The sequence below is a fragment of the Bubalus bubalis genome, chromosome 16 (genome assembly GCF_019923935.1).
Source record: "Bubalus bubalis isolate 160015118507 breed Murrah chromosome 16, NDDB_SH_1, whole genome shotgun sequence".
Classification (NCBI taxonomy): Eukaryota; Metazoa; Chordata; class Mammalia; order Artiodactyla; family Bovidae; genus Bubalus; species Bubalus bubalis.
This window is the reverse complement of record NC_059172.1, coordinates 83,778,867-83,795,718: the sequence shown is the minus strand read 5'-3', so window position 1 is coordinate 83,795,718 and position 16,852 is coordinate 83,778,867. Positions and strand designations below refer to the sequence as shown.

Genomic DNA, 16,852 nt, shown 5'->3' with positions numbered 1-16,852 from the left:
GAAAAACACCAATACAGTATACTAACGCATATATATGGAATTTAGAAAGATGGTAACAATAACCCTGTGTATGAGACAGCAAAAGAGACACTGATGTATACAACAATCTTATGGACTCTGTGGGAGAGGGAGAGGGTGAGAAGATTTGGGAGAATGGCATTGAAAAATGTAAAATATCATGTATGAAACGAGTTGCCAGTCCAGGTTTGATGCACAATACTGGATGTTTGGGGCTAGTGCACGGGGACAACCCAGAGGGATGGTATGGGGAGGGAGAAGGGAGGAGGGTTCAGGAAGGGGAACACATGTATATCTGTGGCGGATTTATTTTGATATTTGGCAAAACTAATACAATTATGTAAGTTTAAAAATAAAATTAAAAAAAAAAAAGCATCAATTCTTCGGCACTCAGCCTTCTTCACAGTCCAACTCTCACATCCTTACATGACCACAGGAAAAACCATAGCCTTGACTAGACGAACCTTTGTTGGCCAAGTAACGTCTCTGCTTTTGAATATGCTATCTAGGTTGGTCATAACTTTCCTTCCAAGGAGTAAGCGTCTTTTAATTTCATGGCTGCAATCACCATCTGCAGTGATTTTGGAGCCCAAAAAAATATAGACTGACACTGTTTCCACTGTTTCCCCATCTATTTGCTATGAAGTGATGGGACCAGATGCTATGATCTTCGTTTTCTGAATGTTGAACTTTAAGCCAACTTTTTCAGTCTCCACTTTCACTTTCATCAAGAGGCTTTTTAATTCCTCTTCACTTTCTGCCGTAAGGGTGGTGTCATCTGCATATCTTAGTTTATTGATATTTCTCCTGGCAATCTTTATTCCAGCATGTGCTTCCTCCAGCCCAGCGTTTCTCATGATGTACTCTGCATATAAGTTAAATAAGCAGGGTGACAATATACAGCCTTGACGTACTCCTTTTCCTATTTGGCACCAGTCTGTTGTTCCATGTCCAGTCTGGATTACTCTAGGTATATAAGTCTTAAAATCAGGTAGACTGATTCTTCTCACGTTATTTTTCAAATTTATGTTAGCTATTCAGCTTTCCTTATCATCCCATATATGTTTTGAAATAAATTTATTATCTATATTTTAGAAAACCCTTTCTGGGATTTTGATAGGAATTGTATTAAACCAGTATAGTCAGTATGGGGAGAACTGACATACTTATTACTATGGTGATTTTTCCAACTCATGAATGTGGCATATCTTAACATGTATTTAGGTTTCATTGATTTCTTTGATTAGCATGTTGTAGTTTTCAGTGTATGAATCCTTGTACATATTTTGTTAGTTTTATACCTGTGAATTTCTCTTTCCCTTTCTCCCTTTTATATTGTAGGTAGTTTTGATTGCCATGTATTCATGGCTATTTTATAGAATAACTGTTTTCATGTGTTATTATATCCTGTGGCATTGTTGAATTTATTAGTGTATGTGTCTGTATGTGCATGTGCTCAGTCATGTTTGCCTCTTTGCAGCCCCATGGACTGTTGCCCACCAGGCTCCTCTGTCCATAGGATTTCCCAGGCAAGAATACTGTGATGGGTTGCCATTTCCTATTCCAGGGGATCTTCTCAACTCAGGTATTGAACCCATGTTTCTTATGTCTCCTGCATTGGCAGGCAGGTTTTTTACCAGTAGTGCCACCTGGGAAGCCTATATAAATATATATGTATGTATTTACATATACAAATATGTATTTGTATTTACATATATATATACACACACATATATTTTATCCAATACTTCTTCACAGACAAGTTTAAGGTCTATAAATAGTTTATTTCTTCCTTTCAAATATGTATGGTTTGTATGGTATTTTCTTGCTTTGGTGTGCTGGCTAGAACTTCCAATATTATAATGAAAGGCAGTGGTAAGAGTGGTTATCCTTGTCGTTTTTTCTCATCGTAGAACATTCAGTTCCTTGTTGTTGTTCAGTTGCTAAGTCATGTCTGAGTCTTTGTGACCTCATGGACTGTAATATGCCAGGCTTCCCTGTCCTTCACTATCTCCCAGACTTTGCTCAAACTCATGTCCATTGAGTCAATGGTGCCATCCAGCTGTCTCATCCTCTGTCACCCCCTTCTCTACCTGCCCTCAATCTTTCCTAGAATCAGTCCTTTCCAGTGAGTCTGCTCTTCACCTCAAGTGGCCAAAGTATTGAAGCTTCAGCATCCATCGTTCCAGGGTTGTTCAGCGTTGATTTCGTTTAGGATTGACTGGTTTGACCTCCTGTCCAGCTCTCTTACCCTTTAGTATATAATGTTATTGATAAATTTTATTGTAGATGTTCTTTATCAATTTGAGGAAGTTCTCTATTTCTTATTGGCTGCAGAGTTTTTCTCATTAATAGATATTGTATTTTTAATGCTTTTACTGTGTTGATTTTCTTTCATAGAATCCTTCAAAGGTGGATTACATCTATTGATACTTGAATATTGAAGTATTCTTACATCCCTGGATAAACCTACATGGTTGTAATATAAAGTTTCTTTTGTTTATTGCTGAACTTTTAAAAATAATTTTAAAAGTAATTTTTACATCATATTTGTGAAGGTATTTATAGTTCGGGCTTCTTTTTTTGTAGTTTCTTTGGGATGCTATAGTAAAACTGACTTTATAAAATTAATTAAGAAGTATTCTCTCTTTTATATTGTGGAAGAAATTGTATAGATTTAGTATCCATTCTTTAAACTTCTGGAAAACTTAATTTGTTTAATAGTAACATGGCTGTTCAAATTTTATGTTTCATTTTACTTGAGTTCTAATGTGTGCTTTTTGAGGAATTAGTCCATTTCATCTGTACTATCAAACTGTTATGTGAACAGTTATTTATATTAGTAGTACTCCCTTATCCTTTTGATGTTTACAAGGCCTATAGTAATTCCCTTGCTTCATTCCTGATATTATTAATTTGTGCTTTTTTTCTTCTTTCTTTGTCAGTCTTGCTGTAGGTTGGTCTACTTTATTGAACTTTTACAAAGAATAAGCTCTTTGTCTCATTGATTTTTTCTCTGCATTTAAAAATTTTCAATTTCATATATATTTGCTTGTTATCATTTCGTCTGTCTTGCATACATTGAGTTTATTTTGCTCTTCTTTTTCTAGTTTTCTAAGGTGTGAGCTTCGGTTATTGGTTTGAGGCCTTTATTTCATAACATAGGCATTTATTGAGATTAAATTTTCTCTCAGCATTGTTATTAGCTACATCCCACACATTTTAGATATGTTATATTTTTGTTCCAGTTAAATGTATTTAAAAAAAATATTTCCCTTGAGACTTTTTCTTTGCCTCATGTATTGTTAGGAAGTGTGTTACTTAATTTCTAGGTGTGGGGGAGATTTTAGTGTTAACTATTTTCTTAATTTCTAGTCTTGTTTCATTGTGGCCACATAACATAGTGTGTGTGTGATTTCAATTCTTTTAAATCATTGGAAGTTTCTTTTTGTGAGTCAGAATATGGTCACCCTTAATATATGTTTTATAGGCACTTAAAACTCATGTATATTCTGTTGATTAGATTCTGTTGGTTACCAAGTTCTTATGTATCAATGCTGATTTACTGTTTTCTTGTTCTCTTAATTTTAGAGAGAAAGATATTCAGGTCTCCAGCATTATAGCTATAATAAATACTTTTGTCTGTTCTTTTCAGACCTATCCTTTTTTGCTTCACATTATTTCAGCTCTTTTGTTTGATATCCTCACTTCAGTTTACCCTGTCTTCTTGGTGGATTGACCTTATGTGATATTTCTCTCTATCCCTGATACTTTTTCTTGCTGAAGTCTACTCTACCTGATATTCATATAGCCCTACGTGTTTTCTCTTAATTCATGCTTGTATAGTATATCTTTCTTTATCCTTTGACTTCTAGGCTACTTGTATCATTCTGTTTGAAGTGACTTACTTGTAAGAAGGATAAAATTGGGGTAACTTAAAAACAAAATCTCTGCTGTTCTCGGTCTTAAATTGATATATATATGTGGGGTGTGTGTGTGTGTATGTACTGTTTACATTTAGTACAGTTGTTGATATTTTAGTACTTAAGTCTTCTTTTTGGTTGTTTTCTGTTTATTTTGTTTTTAATTTCTTTTTTTCCTGTCTTCCTGTGTGTTACTTGAACCGTTTTTAGGATTCCATCTTCCATTTTCCTGACTCTGGGTGTATCTCTTTGTATAGACTCTATAATGGTTGTTTTAAGTGTTACATCACTTACATATTTTGTACATGTATTCAGTCCTCCATATCTACAGGTTCTGCATCAACAGATTGAGAGGACTGACCATACTTTGCCAGCCATTTTTAAAATAATTTTTTTTTTTTAATTGAAGGATGCTTGCTTTAAAGAATTTTGTTTTCTGTCAAACCTCAACAAGAATCAGCAACAAGGGTATACATATATCCCTTCCCCTCGGAACCTCCCTCCCATCTCCCTCCCCATCCCATCCCTCTAGGTTGACACAGAGCCCCAGTTTGAGTTTCCTGAGTCATACAGCAAATTTCTGTTGGCTATCTTTTTTTACATATGGTAATGCAGGTTTCCATTTTACTCTTTCCATACATCTCACCCTCTCCTCCCCTCTCCCTATGTCTGTAAGTCTTTTCTCTGTTTGTCTCTCCATTGCTGCCCTGTAAATAAATTATTCAGTACCATTTTACTAGATTCCGTATATGTGCGTTAGAATATGATATTTATCTTTGTGCATTAGAATATGATATTTATCTTTCTCTTTCTGACTTACATCACTCTGTATAACAGGTTCTAGGTTCATCATTAGGACTGACTCAGATGCATTCCTTTTTATGGCTGAGTTTTATTCCATTGTGTATATGTACCATGACTTCCTTATCCATTCATCTGTCAGTGGACATTTAGGTTGCTTCCATGTTCTATCTATTGTAAGTAGTGCTGCAGTGAACAATGGGATACATGTTTCTTTTTCAATTTTGGTTTCCTCAGGGTATATCCCTAGGAGTGGGATTGTTGGGTGATCAGTTCAGCTCAGTTCAGTCGCTCAGTCGTGTCCGACTCTTTGCGACCCCATGAATCACAGCGTGCCAGGCCTCCCTGCCCATCACCAACTCTCGGAGTTCACTCAGACTCACGTCCATCGAATCAGTGATGCCATCCAGCCATCTCATCCTCTGTCATCCCCTTCTCTTCCTGCCCCCAATCCCTCCCAGAATCAGAGTCTTTTCCAATGAGTCAACTCTTCGCATGAGGTGGCCAAAGTACTGGAGTTTCAGCTTTAGCATCATTCCTTCCAAAGAAATCCCAGGGCTTATCTCCTTCAGAATGGAGTGGTTGGATCTCCTTGCAGTCCAAGGGACTCTCAAGAGTCTTCTCCAACACCACAGTTCAAAAGCATCAATTCTTCGGCGCTCAGCTTTCTTCACAGTCCAACTCTCGCATCCATACATGACCACTGGAAAAACCATAGCCTTGACTAGATGAACCTTTGTTGGCAAAGTAATGTCTCTGCTTTTGAATATGCTATCTAGGTATCTAGGTTGGTCATAACTTTCCTTCCAAAGAGTAAGCATCTTTTAATTTCATGGCTGCAGTCACCATCTGCAGTGATTTTGGAGCCCCAAAAAATAAAGGCTGACACTGTTTCCACTGTTTCCCCATCTATTTGCCATAAAGTAATGGGACCAGATGCCATGATCTTCGTTTTCTGAATGTTGAGCTTTAAGCCAACTTTTTCACTCTCCCCTTTCATCAAGAGGCTTTTTAGTTCCTCTTCACTTTCTGCCATAAGGGTGGTGTCATCTGCATATCTGAGGTTATTGATATTGTTCCCAGCAATCTTGATTCCAGCTTGTGCTTCTTCCAGCCCAGTGTTTCTCATGATGTACTCTGCATAGAAGTTAAATAAGCAGGGTGACAATATACAGCCTTGACGTACTCCTTTTCCTATTTGGAACCGGTCTGTTGTTTCATGTCCAGTTCTAACTGTTGCTTCCTGACCTGCATACAGGTTTCTCAAGAGGCAGGTCAGGTGGTCTGGTATTCCCATCTCTTTCAGAATTTTCCACAGTTTATTGTGATCCACACAGTCAAAGGCTTTGGCATAGTCAATAAAGCAGAAATAGATGTTTTTCTGGAACTCTCTTGCTTTTTCCATGATCCAGAGGATGTTGGCAATTTGATCTTTGGTTTCTCTACCTTTTCTAAAACCAGCTTGAACATCTGGAAGTTCACAGTTCATGTATTGCCAAAGCCTGGCTTGGAGAATTTTGAGCATTACTTTGCTAGCATGTGAGATGAGTGCAATTGTGCGGTAGTTCAAGCATTCTTTGGCATTGCCTTTCTTTGGGATTGGAATGAAAACTTTCCTTTTCCAGTGGCCACTGCTGAATTTTCCAAATTTGCTGGCATATTGAGTGCAGCACTTTCACAGCATAATGTTTCAGGATTTGAAATAGCTCAACTGGAATTCCATCACCTCCACTAGTTTTGTTCGTAGTGATGCTTTCTAAGTGATGTCTCACCTACAGCCAGACGTCCTGGAATGTGAAGTCAAGTGGGCCTTCCATAGTGGCTGTATCAGTCTGCATTCCCACCAACAGTGCAAGAGTGTTCCCTTTTCTCCACACCCTGTCAAGCATTTATTGTTTGCAGACCTTTTGATGATGGGCATTCTGACCGGTGTGGGGTGATCTCTCACTGTAGTTTGATTTACATTTCTCTAGTAATGAGCATGTGGAGCATCTTTTCATGTGTTTGTTAGCCATCTGTATGTCTTCTTTGGAGAAAAGTCTTAGGTCTTTTTCCCACTTTTTAATTGGGTTGTTTGTTTTTCTGGTTTTGAGTTGTATGACCTTGCTTGTATATTTTCCAAGTTTATCCTTGGTCAGTTGTTTCATTTGCTCTTATTTTCTCCATTCTGAGGGCTGTCTTTTCACCTTGCTTATAGTTTCCTTTGCTGTACAAAAACTTTTAAATTTAATCAGGTCATACTTGTTTACTTTGGTTTTTATTTCTATTACTCTAGGAGGTGGATCATAGAGGATCTTGCTTTGATTTATATCATCGAGTGTTCTGCCTGTGTTTTCCTCTAAGAGTTTTATAGCTTCTGGTCTTCCATTAGGTCTTTATTCCATTTTGAGTGTATCTTTGTGTATGGTGTTAGGAAGTGCTCTGATTTCATTCTTTTACATATAACTGTCCAGTTTTCCCAGCACCATTTATTGAAGAGGCTGTCTTTCCCCATTTTATATTCTTGGCTCCTTTGTCAAAAATAAGGTATCTATAGGTGCATGAGTTTATTTCTGGGCTGTCTATCTTTTTCCATTGGTCTGTATTTCTGTTTTTGTGGCAGTGCCATACTGTCTTGATGACTGTACCTTTTTAGTATAATCTGAAGTCAGGAAGGTTGATTCCTGAAGCTCCATTCTTCTTTCTCAAGACTGCTTTAGCTCTTTGGGGTCTTCTGTGTTTCCATATGAATTGTAATTTTTTGTCCTAGTTCTGTGATAAATGTCATTGGTAATTTGATAGGGATCACATTGAATCTGTAGATTGCCTTTGGTAGTATAGACATTTTCACAATATTGATTCCTATTACCCAGCAACATGGAATATGATGCATCTGTGGAGTTTGGTATTAGATGAGGTGGAGTGTCTTGGAAGCAACCCCCTTTGGTTACCAAGGGACCAATGTATATAATATATATGTGTGCATGCTTCTCTGGTGGCTCAGTAGTCAAGAATCTGCCCGCCATGCAGGAGACACAGGTTCAATCCCTGGTTTGTGATGTTCCTCTGGAGAAGGAAATGGCAACCCACCCCAGTATTCTTGCCTGGGAAATCCCATGGACAGAGGAGCCTGGCAGGATACAGTCCATGGGGTTGCAGAAGTGTCAGAAAGAACTTAGGATCTAAACAACAACAATGTAATATATACTTTATAATTGTTCATTGAAGCTTTTCCAAGATCAGTTCAGTCACTCAGTCCTGTCCGACTCTTTGCGACACCATGGACTGCAGTACACAAGGCATCTTGTCCATCCCCAACTCCTGGAGCTTGCTCAAACTCATGTCCATTGAGTTGGTGATGCCTTCCAACCATCTCATCCTCTGTCATCCCCTTCTCCTCCTGCCTTTGGTCTTTCCCAGCATCTTTTCCAGTGAGTCAGTTCTTCATGTCAGGTGGCCAAAGTACTGGAGCTTCAGCTTCAGCATCAGTCCTTCCAGTGAATACTCAGGATTGATATCCTTTAGGATTAACTGGTTTGATCTCCTTGCAGTCCAAGGGACTCTCAAGAATTTTCTCCAATACCACAGTTCAAAAGCATCAGTTCTTCAGTGCTCAGCCTTCTTTATGGTCCAACTCTCACATCTATCCATGACTACTGGAAAAACCATAACTTTGACACATGGTACTGACTAAATGTTAGCTCTTATTATCATCATATATGTCTTTCTTACTCAAAATGACCTTAAATTGTCATGGTAACTTTTGACCAGTACATTTATGTTTGGATATTTTGAGCAGTAAAATACTTTGTGAGCTTTCATTTAATATTAAAATCCTGGGTCAAAATAGTATTGAAAATACTGTGGACTTTCAGTGAAGCAAGCATAGTTCTGTTAGTTTTGTGTCTAAATCTTATTGTTTAACTTGGCTTCAATTTCCCATTTTGGAAAACTAATTGTTAATCTTAAAGGATTATGAACATTGAATAAAATAGCTCTATAAATTGCTAATTATAAATTCTAATACTGTCAGGTCTGCTATATCACAAACTATGAAATTTGAGTCTCTAATCATTCATTCATTAATGTTTACATGTTAACAGAAAGGGGAGTTTTACCAGATAGTATTTTTCTCTAGTTTATTGCTTTAAAGGTCCAAAAAGCTGTACATTGATAGGGATGTAAATTCTTAATTCCCCTTCATGGATCACAGCCTTGTGGTGAAGGGGCTAGCGTAACTCAATGAAGATATGAGCCAGGCCATGCAGGGTCACCTAAGATGGACAGTTTATAGTGAATAGTTCTGATAAAATGTAGTCCAATGGAGGAGGGAATGGCACAGGACTCCAGTATTCTTGATGTGAGAACCTCATGAAAAGTATGAAAAGGCAAAAAGATACGACACTGAAAGATGAGTCCCCCAGGTCAGAAGGTGTCCAGTAGGCTACTGGGGAAGAGCACAGGGTAATTACTAATAGCTCCAGAAAGAATGAAGTGGCTGGGTCCAAGAGGAAACGACAGTCAGTTGTAGACCACTCTGGTGGTGACAGTAAGTCCGATGAACAGTATATTGCTTAGGAACATGGAATGTTAGGGCCATCAGTCAAGGTAAATTGGACATGGTCAAGTGAACAAGAGAGTCTGAAATGCAGTACTTGGGTACAATCTCAAAAACAATAGGATGTTCTCGGTTTGTTTCCAAGGCAGACCAATATTACAGCAATCCAAATCTGTGCCTCAGCCGCTAATGCTGAAAAGCTGAAGTTGACCAGTTCTTTGAAGACCTACAAGACTTTCTAGAACTCACACCAAAAAAAGATGTCATTCTCATCACTGGAGATTGGAATGCAAAAGTAGGAAGTCAAGAGATACCTGAAGTAACAGGCAAGTTACATTTACCTTGGAGTGCAAAATGAAGCAGGGCAAAGGCTGACAGTTTTGTTAACGACATGCTCATAGCAAACACCCTCTTCCAGCAACACAAGAGATGACTTTACACATGTACATCACCAAATGGTCAGTAACTAAGGCAGATTGATTATATTCTTTGCAGCCAAAGATGGAGAAGCTCTATACATACAGCAAAAACAAGACATGGAGCTAACTGTTGCTAGATCATGAGCTCCTTATTGCAAAATGCAGGTTTAAATAGAAGAAAGTAGGAAAAGCTGCTAGCCCAGTGAGGTATGACCTAAATCATATGGTGGAGGTGACAAATAGATTCAAGAGGTAAGGTCTGGTAGGTAGAGTACCTGAAGAACTAAGGACAGAAGTTTGTAGCACTGTACAGCAGGCAGAGACTAAAACCATCCCAGAGAAAAAGCAATGTAAGAAGGCAAAGTGGTTGTCTGAGGAAGCTATACAAAAAGAGAAGCGAAAGGCAAAGGAGAAAGGGAAAGATATACCTAACTGAATGCAGAATTCTTGAAAATAGCAAGGAGGGTTAAGAAGGCCTTCCTAAATAAACAGTGCAGAGAAATAGAGGAAAATAATCAAATGGAAAAGAGATCTCGTCAAGAAAATTGGAGATATCAAGGGGGCATTTCATACAAGGATGGGCACAATAAAGGACAAAAATGGTAAAGGCATAACAGAAACAGAAGATATTAAGAAGAGGTGGCAAGAATACGCAGAACTGTACAAAAAAGATTCTTAGTGACCCAGATAACCACAATGGTGTGGTCACTCACCTAGAGCCAGACATCCTGGAGTGTGAAGTCAAGTGGGCCTTAGGAAGCATCACTGTGAACAAATCTAGTGGAGGTGATGGAATTCCAGTTGAGCTACTTCAAATCCTAAAAGTTGATGCTGTTAAAGTGCTGCACTCAACATGTCAGCAAATTTGAAAAACTTGGCAGTGGCCCCAGGACTGGAAAAGGTCAGTTTTCATTGCAATCCCAAAGAAGGGCAAGCCAAAGAAGGTTCAGACTACTGTACAGATGTGCTTATTTCACATGCTAATAAGGTTCTGCTCAAAATCCTTCAAGGTAGACTTCATCAGTACATGAGCCGAGAACTTCCAGATGTACAAGCTGCATTTAGAAAAAGCAGAGGAACCAGAGATCAAATCGCCAGCATTCGTTGGATCATGGAGAAGGCAAGGGAATTCCAGAAAACAAAACAAAACAAAACACACATACTTCTTTGACTATGTTAAAGCCTTTGACTGTGTAGATCACAACAAACTGTTGAAAATTCTTACAGATATGGGAATACCAGACCACCTTACCTGTCTCCTGCGAAACCTGTATGCAGATCAAGAAGCAATAGTTAGAACCAAACAGGGAGCAATTAACTGATTTAAATTTGGGAAAGGAACAGGACAAATCTGTATGTCTCTCTGGTTATTTAACTTCTATGCAGACTCCATCATAGGAAATGGTGGGCTGGATGACTTACAAACTGGAATCAAGATTCCCTAGAGAAACACCACTTCAGATATGCAAATGACACCACTCTTAATGGCGGACAGTGAAGAGGAACTAAAGAACCTTTTGATGAAGGTGAAAGGGGAGAGTGAAAAAGCTGGCTTGAACTCAACATTCAAAAAACCTAAGAACATGGCTTCTGGTCCCATCACTTCATGGCAAATAGAAGGGGAAAAAGTAGAGTCAGTGACAGGTTTTATTTTCTTGGGCTCCAAAATCTCTGTGGACTGAGACTGCAGCTATGAAATGAAAAGATGCTTGCTCCTTGTAAGAAAAGCTGTCACAAACCATGTCAGCATGTTAAAGAAACAGAGAGATCACTTTGCCAGCAAAGGATGTCTAGTCAAAGCTATGGTTTTTTCAGTAGTCATGTCTGGATGTGAGACTTGGACCATAAAGAAGGCTGATCACCGAAAAATTGATGCTTTTAAATTGTGCTGGAGAAGACTTCTGAGAGTCCCTTGGACAGTGAGGAGATCAAACCAGTCAATCCTAAAGGAAATCAATCCTGAATATTCATTAGGACTGATGTTGAAGCTGAAGCTTCAATACTTTGGCTACCTGATGGGAAAGCTGACTTATTGGACAAAACACTGATGCTGGGAAAGATTGACAGCAGGAGCAGAAGAGGGAAGCAGAGGATGAGTTGGTTAGATGTCATCACCGACTCACTGCATATGAATTTGAGCCAAGTCCGGGAGATAGTGAAGGACAGGGAAGTCTGGAGTTCTGTATTCCATGTGGTTGCAAAGTGTCAGATTGAACTTTTGACTGAATAACAATAAAAAGTGCTTAATTTAGATTGGTGTAGTCATTATCAAAAATTTTCCTCCATTCCCCCCCGCCCCTTTCTTCTCAGTGTATTTGCATGCTTAAATTTCTCCCATCTAAGCAAAATAAAATTCCATAGAATCTACACGGTCCTCTAGTTCCAACCTCACTGAACTTAAAAAAAAATTACATAAAATATGTTCATTATCCTCTCTTAAAACCACTGTAATCTGGCCTCTCCCTATCCCACCCTCAAATCATCAGTGACTTCTTTTCAGTCCTTACCTTACTTAAACTTTTTCAGCCTTTGATGATATGGGAGCTACATCATTTTTGAAATTCTCCTATGGCTTCCACCATCTCTCCAAATTAATTTTCCTCCATTTCTGTCCCTGTTCTTTTTATGTTTTTTTCTCAGCTCTAGAACTTTTTCACCGGTGTCTTCTACAGATTATATTTCTCATATTTTCTTTCCATCTAGGCTGTCACCTGGTATGTAGCAAATGCTGCATAAATAATTCTTCAGCTTAGATTGTCTATCCCTTAAGGTTAATTATCCTTGGTGTTCTATCCTTAACACTCTTCTCTAGAAATTCTACTTGTCTTCTTTGATTGATTGTTATTAATTTCAGTGGACTTAGTTATCTTGTGGATTAGTTCCCTCTTTCCCTTTCATATATTTTCCAGTGCCCTTTGTCTATGATAGTGCTTGCAATTGTTGTTTAAGTAAAGTCTACATAAAGAAATTTATTCAAGCCAAATTGACCAAATAGGACATTTCAACTTCTCTGCTTAACCACTGTACATAGAGTAAACATGGAGAGTTTTAACTTTTAGGCACATTGCAAAAGTGAATACCCTTGTGTAATAATGTATTATTAGTTCAGTACTTGAAAATTTCCAATAAAGCCATTTACTTGTATTATTAGTCATAGAAATAAAAACTACTATGTGTATATATCATTGTGTTCACTTCTTATCTATGAACTATTAGCTTCAGTAATTTAGACTTACTCTAATACAAGTTCCAGATTATATATTTATATAATAACTTAGTATAAATAATTAGGTATAAATTAGATATACACACTTATATAGAAATATTTTTAAAAGTACTGCAACCCATACTGCTTTTATTCATCAGTGTTCAGGAGGTCTTAGCTACTACTGTAGTACAAAAGAAAGGAAATTGGTAAAAAATAATACAAAAGCAGTCTCAATATTTACAAATGATATATTTTTTTATGCATTAAACCAAACAGTAAAGAATCAACAGATAAATATTTAGATTAATAAATATGTTTAATGAGTTGCTGAGATTAAAATTAATACTCATTAGTTAAGATAGTCTTATTTGGGTTTTACCTAGGGGCTCAGTAGTTGAGAAGCTGCCTGCCAGTGCAGGGGATATAGGTTCAATCCCTAGTCCTGTAAAATTCTGCATACCAAGGAGCAGCTAAGCCTGTGTTCAACAGCTGCTGAGCCTGTACTCTAGAACCTGTGTACTGCAACTACTGAGCCCCCAGTCACTGCAGCAAAAGATAGCCTGTGTGCAGTAGTGAAGACCTGGTACAGCCAGAAATAAATAAATTTTTTAAAAATGATCCTATTTGTTATAATAGATGCATCTCAGTGACTTAACAAAATTAAAGTTGTTTTTCATTAAAGTGGATTTTAAAAAATTGATACTCATTACCAGTACCACTGCACATGCATATCTGTCTCATTAGATAGTAAACTCTGTGAGAGTAAGAGCCTCATCTTTGTTACTTACTGCTGTATTCTTAGCAGTATTTCTAAATGTAAATCCAGTGGTATAATGCCAATCCTTCTTAAGTTTACTATATGTTCTGTATTACGTATAGAGTGAAACCCACACCCCCTTTCATGAGGTAAATACCCTGTTTACCACGTAAGCTTTCTTTAATCCTGTCCCCTGTCCTCAACTTTGTTTTTCTCCATAGGGCCATAATAACCCTTTTATCCATGGCTTTGCACTTACAACTTAATTTTTTTCTCTTGGAAATGTTGGTCTCACCTTCTTTGATAACCATTTTTCTTAACAGCTCAAGTACCATACTCATCAGAATGGTTTCCTCAGTCCTCCCCTCTCTATTCTGTCCTCTCCACTCTTGAAGCAAGTCTGAATGTTGTTCTTCCTCTGTGCATCCATAGTACTTGCTCATATTGCTTTTGTGACTCTTGTACAGTTTATCTGGGGCTTCACTGGTGGCTCAGATGGTAAAGAATCTGCCTGCAATGCAGGAGACCGGGGTTCAAGACCTGTGTCGGGAAGATCCCCTGGAGGAGAATGGCTACCCACTCCAATATTCTTGCCTGATCCCATGGACAGAGGAGCCTGACAGGCTACATACAGTTCACGGGGTTGCAAAAAGTTGGACACAATTGAGTGACTAACTTTCACAGTTTACTTATTTCTCACCACACTAGCCTATAAACCTGTAAGAGCAGGAATCCTGTACCTCATTTATTTTATATTCCCAATGTATGTGCAGGTTTGAAAACCAGAAGATTCAAATAAAAGTTTATAGAATAAGGAATATTAGTGTAGAGGCTGTTGCGGCAATTCAACCCCAGTCCAACCCCAAGTGAGAGTAATGAGAGCCTCACTAAAAGAATGACAAATAGGGAAGGAAAGAAGTGGTTTTAAAATGAATGTGTATCATTGGTGAAATATGACTTCCACTTGTCTGACTTGGAGAGTATAGAAGCTATTCATCTAGATGAGAATTAGAAAAATAATAAGAGTCATGGGGGGAGAAACCCTACATTGCTGTTATAGAGTATGGATGCTTCAGCCCGTGGCTAAACTTGGGAAACAAGCCAAGGATAACACCTTGACCTCATTGTGTTGTTGAGAAAATACTTTGATCATTTGCACCACATTAACCCATGTCTGTCTGTCTGCCTAGTGCGAATCATGCTGGTGATTTGCTCTGTTATGCTCCCCTTTTGTGTGTATAAATACTCCCTGGCTCATCCTTACAAGTATTCCTTTCCATCATCATGGAGTCAGAAAGAGAAGGCTGGTTCATGTCTCCACCAGCTGTCTCTCTCCTCTTTCATTGATATTCCATATAAAACTATTGTGCAGTGATAGCTCTTATGCTCAACTTTCTCTTAAGCTCTCAATTCAGTTCAGTTCAGTTGCTCAGTCCTGTCTGACTCTTTGTGACTCCATGAACTGCAGCACACCAGGCCTCCTTGTCCATCACCAACTCCTGGAGTTCACTCAAACTCACATCCATTGAGTCAGTGATGCCATCCAGCCATCTCATCCTCTGTCATCCCCTTCTCCTCCTGTCCCTAATCCCTCCCAGCATCAGAGTCTTTTCCAATGAGTCAACTCTTTGTGTGAGGTGGCCAAAGTATTGGAGTTTCAGCTTTAGCATCAGTCCTTCCAAAGAACACCCAGGACTGATCTCGTTTAGAATGGAGTGGTTGGATCTCCCTTGCAGTCCGAGGGACTCTCAAGAGTCTTCTCCAACACCACAGTTCAAAAGCATCAGTTCTTCGGTGCTCAGCTTTCTTCACAGTTCAACTCTCACATCCATACATGACCACTGGAAAAACCATAGCCTTGACTAGACCGACCTTTGTTGGCAAAGTAATGTCTCTGCTTTTGAATATGCTATCTAGGTTGGTCATAACTTTCCTTGCAAGGAGTAAGTGTCTTAATTTCATGGCTGCAAACACCATCTGCAGATTTTGAAGCCCCGAAAAATAAAGTCTGACACTGTTTCCACTGTTTCCCCATCTATTTCCCATGAAGTGGTGGGACCCGATGCCATGATCTTACTTTTCTGAATGTTGAGTTTTAAGCCAACTTTTTCACTCTCCACTTTCACTTTCATCAAGAGGCTTTTTAGTTCCTCTTCACCTTCTGCCATAAGGGTGGTGTCATCTGAATATCTGAGGTTATTGATATTTCTCCCGGCAATCTTGATTCCAGTTTGTGCTTCTTCCAGCCCAGCGTTTCTCATGATGTACTCTGCATATAAGTTAAATAAGCAGGGTGACAATATACAGCCTTGACGTACTCCTTTTCCTATTTGGAACCGGTCTGTTGTTTCATGTCCAGTTCTAACTGTTGCTTCCTGACCTGCATACAGGTTTCTCAAGAGGCAGGTCAGGTGCTCTGGTATTCCATCTCTTTCAAATTTCCCACAGTTTATTGTGATCCACACAGTCAAAGGCTTTGGGATAGTCAATAAAGCAGAAATAGATGTTTTTCTGGAACTCTTTTGCTTTTTCCATGATCCAGTGGATGTTGGCAATTTGATCTCTGGTTCCTCTGCCTTTTCTAAAACCAGCTTGAACATCTGGAAGTTCACGGTTCATGTATTGCCGAAGCCTGGCTTGCAGAATTTTGAGCATTAATTTACTAGCGTGTGAGATGAGTGCAATTGTGTGGTAGTTTGAGCATTCTTTGGCATTGCCTTTCTTTGGGATTGGAATGAAAACTGACCTTTTCCAGTCCTGTGGCCACTGCTGAGTTTTCCAAATTTGCTGGCATATTGAGTGCAGCACTTTCACAGCATAATGTTTCAGGATTTGAAATAGCTCAACTGGAATTCCATCACCTCCACTAGCTTTGTTCATAGTGATATTTTCTAAGGCCCACTTGACTTCACATTCCAGGATGTCTGGCTCTAGGTGAGTGATCACACCATCGTGATTATCTGGGTGGTGAAGATCTTTTTTGTACAGTTCTTCTGTGTATTCTTGCCATCTCTTTTTGATATCTTCTGCTTCTGTTAGGTCCATACCATTTCTGCCCTTTATCGAGCCCATCTTTGCAGGAAATGTTCCCGTGGTATGTCTAATTTTCTTGAAGAGATCTCTAGTCTTTCCCATTTTGTTGTTTTCCTCTATTTCTTTGCATTGATCACTGAGGAAGGCTTTCTTATC

General features: G+C 38.6%; 1 protein-coding gene across 4 annotated transcripts in view; it reads left to right on the top strand.

Annotated features, from left to right (window-relative positions):
• KBTBD3 (kelch repeat and BTB domain containing 3) overlaps positions 1-16,852 on the top strand; it is a 77,665-nt gene that overhangs the window by 40,103 nt on the left and 20,710 nt on the right. The window contains exon 1 of one of the 4 annotated variants that reach the window (XM_025267038.3): positions 1,533-1,603. The exons of the other annotated variants lie outside the window; for them this stretch is intronic. The gene's annotated coding sequence lies outside the window, so the exon portion shown is untranslated. Of the gene's footprint in view, positions 1-1,532; positions 1,604-16,852 lie in introns of those variants that run through there. 4 annotated transcript variants of the gene reach the window in all.